Consider the following 3,073-nt stretch of genomic DNA (forward strand, 5'->3'; position numbering starts at 1 on the left):
ATCTGGTCAGACTGGAATACACAGATGTACTCTGAACTGTTAGACTTTTTTTTTTTTAAGTTAAAGGATCATAAATAAGTTCAAAGTTTTCTTCAGAACTGTGGAAGGAGCAGGGATCTATCACCAGGGCGGGTGAAACAGCGATTAAATAAATGGGAATCGGTCAGGCAGGCGCTGGGGCAGGGCTGGAGAGGCTGGTCTACATCTTTATCTCCACATCAGCTGCTGCTTCAGACATTTCAAAATCCACCACCTTTACCACATTTTCTGCCCCATCCTTTTCATTTCTACTTTCAAACTGCTGATATAAAACACTACTTTTAAATTAATAACAAAAATGTAATATCCAGTGAAGCCATACTTTGAAATCACTAACTGGATTGAAACAGGGATATTAATGGAGCTAAGAACCCTTTGTACTTGCTACAAACACACTATCATCATATCTAGCAAGCAACAGTCCTTGCGTCCAATTTTCTAAGTCAAATGGTGCCATTACCCCTATTTCAGATGATCCTCAAGTCCAGGAAATTGTCCTTTGCTCTCAGTCACCGATATTAAAAGCTGGCATTAGAACTCAAAGATTTAGCTAAGTTAATGGGTAGGCTGAAAGTGTGGCTGGATTGAGCATATATGAACAACTTTAAAATATTTATAACTAGGGGCGCCTGGGTGGCTCAGTCAGTTGAGCATCCAACTTCGACTCAGGTCATGATCTCGTGGTTCGTGGGTTCGAGCCCCACATCGGGCTCTGTGCTGACAGCTCAGAGCCTGGAGCCTGCTTCAGGTTCTGTGTCTCCCTCTCTCTGCCCCTCCCCTGTTCATGCTCTGTCTCTCTGTGGCTCAAAAATAAATGTAAAAAAAATTTTTTTTAAACATTAACATATTTATAACTAACATTATTTTGCTCTTATCTCAAGTTCAATTCAAGTCTACCTATTTCTGAATATAGTTGTAACACACTCTTTGGACTGATGATTTCTCTTTAGGCCATTGAGCAAAACGTGACCACAGGGTATATAAAGCGAATCAAAAGCAGGACTGGAAAAAATTAAACCGGGAAGGAAATGTGAGTCTCTAACACTTTCCATTATACCAGAAGCGAGAACTGTCATTATTTGGAAATGAATCAGGTTAAGCTGTTATCACGCTTTTGACCTGCAAAAACAAATTTCATATGGTTCAACCTGGTATTATTTTCCAGGCTCATTTTAATAACTGTCTTTCCAAATTAAGGTGTTCACAACCCAAGGCACACAACAGCTTGTAATTCTCTGGACTGCCTTAACCTCTGGAAAGATCTGCCACGCCACTGTCCAAAGCTGGTCATTTGAAACATTAAGTGTGTTAACAGGAAAGCCAATATTAAACAACAACAACAACAAAACCCCAAATCCCACCAAACAGCAGAGTATAACTGTGCCTACAAGAACCCTAAAGCCATTCCACATCTTTTTTACAGTTCACATTCCCCACTAAGAGAATGTGAATCCTAAAAAGATCTGTCCTTTAAGAAGACTTCCATTTAAGGAGAAACTAGTGAAAATTTAAGCGCTCTGCATCTATTGCAGTTTTCAATGATACAAGAATCTAGTAAATGCTCATTTTACACTGGGGTTCCACTGACCTAAAAATTGATTGTTGAGGAATTTTAACTGAGTTGGTGAGTTCCATTTCTGCTGGAGAATGTGCCTTCTAACCTTTCTAATCTAAAGGGTGATCACCATCCCAAATGGAATCTTCTGCTATTTGGATTTGGCTGATTTATGTACAAACAGAAATAACCTATCTCTGAAAGCGGTTATGGCTCCCAGACTACATCTAGGTCTAAATCTAACATCTCACACCCCTTGTTATTAAGTCTAATACCGAATATGCTAATGATCTCTTTTCTCAATTAATTCCACTAATTACTCACCTGTTCTTGTTCAGCCCAAGTTCCTATCTCCTAATCAGATCTACTCTCCTACAGACTTTTTTTCTAAGATACTTTATAAACTGTTAGCATAATCTGATATGTCCCATACATCATCAATATTAACCATCAAGTGAAATATACTCTAAAAAAAAAAAAATCAGGAGAGAATCTCCTGCTCTATCTGGAAATTTCTCTATTCAGCTAGTTCCGTGTTGACAGATCAACAGAGAATGGCACTAGGCATTACTACAGTCCTAGAGGGCATGTCCGTGGAGTGAAACCATCAACACTTTCCTAACATCCAAAGGACCCAGACTTTTCATAGCAGCATTTACTCTCCTTGCCACAGCCCCAACAGCATCTTCTGGTCATTCTTCACCCTGAACTAAAGTTTTTCTCTAGAGCCTACGGTTGACACCATGTCAGTCAAACACATTCTTTAAACCTTCCATCTCCTCCCTTCTTTCTCAAAAGTTGCATGTAACTGTTTTTTAAAAACCACGCACAAAACTCCCGACACATCATAAGTGCTTTAAAAGAGAACTGATCTACTTCCATCCTTAAAAACCCTATGAGGTTAGGTTTAGTAATCCCATTTTACAGAGCAGAAAAGCTGAGGCTCAGTAACTTGCCCAAGGTCATAAAGGGCAGGGATCTGAATTCAAGTCTGACCTCAGTGTCCTCTGACCTTAACCCTCATGCTATATTTCCCTCCAATCTCTTTCTTCATGTCCCTTATGCCTATCTGCTCTGTGGGCTCACAGAGTCTATGCCTGTGCAGTGTTCGGTTTCTCCAGGGGCTGTCTTGCCTTCCAGAGGAATAAGTACCCGTTCCATTTTTTCTCCATGCTCCTCCTTCCCACCTGGCACCATTTCCCCAAGGCTCTTATCACATCTCCTCCTCTAGGGCCACTTTACGTGTCCTGTCGGTCCCTGAGCAGGCACCATAGGAGACTGAAGGGCCACCTTCAACCCTCAAGGCTAAGAGAGAGCAGAAATAAAAGGGTGGAAGGGTCCAGAGAGTCCCCCTCCAGAAGTCTTCATTCTGGAAGAAACTGCAGCCCGAGGCCCGAGGCCCGGAGGGGGGGGCGGGGGGGGAATTTGGGGGAAGGAAAAGAGGTACGGGGTGGAGTAACAAGGGTGTGCCCTTGGGGG

The sequence above is a fragment of the Suricata suricatta genome, chromosome 12 (assembly GCF_006229205.1).
Source record: "Suricata suricatta isolate VVHF042 chromosome 12, meerkat_22Aug2017_6uvM2_HiC, whole genome shotgun sequence".
Lineage (NCBI taxonomy): Eukaryota > Metazoa > Chordata > Mammalia > Carnivora > Herpestidae > Suricata > Suricata suricatta.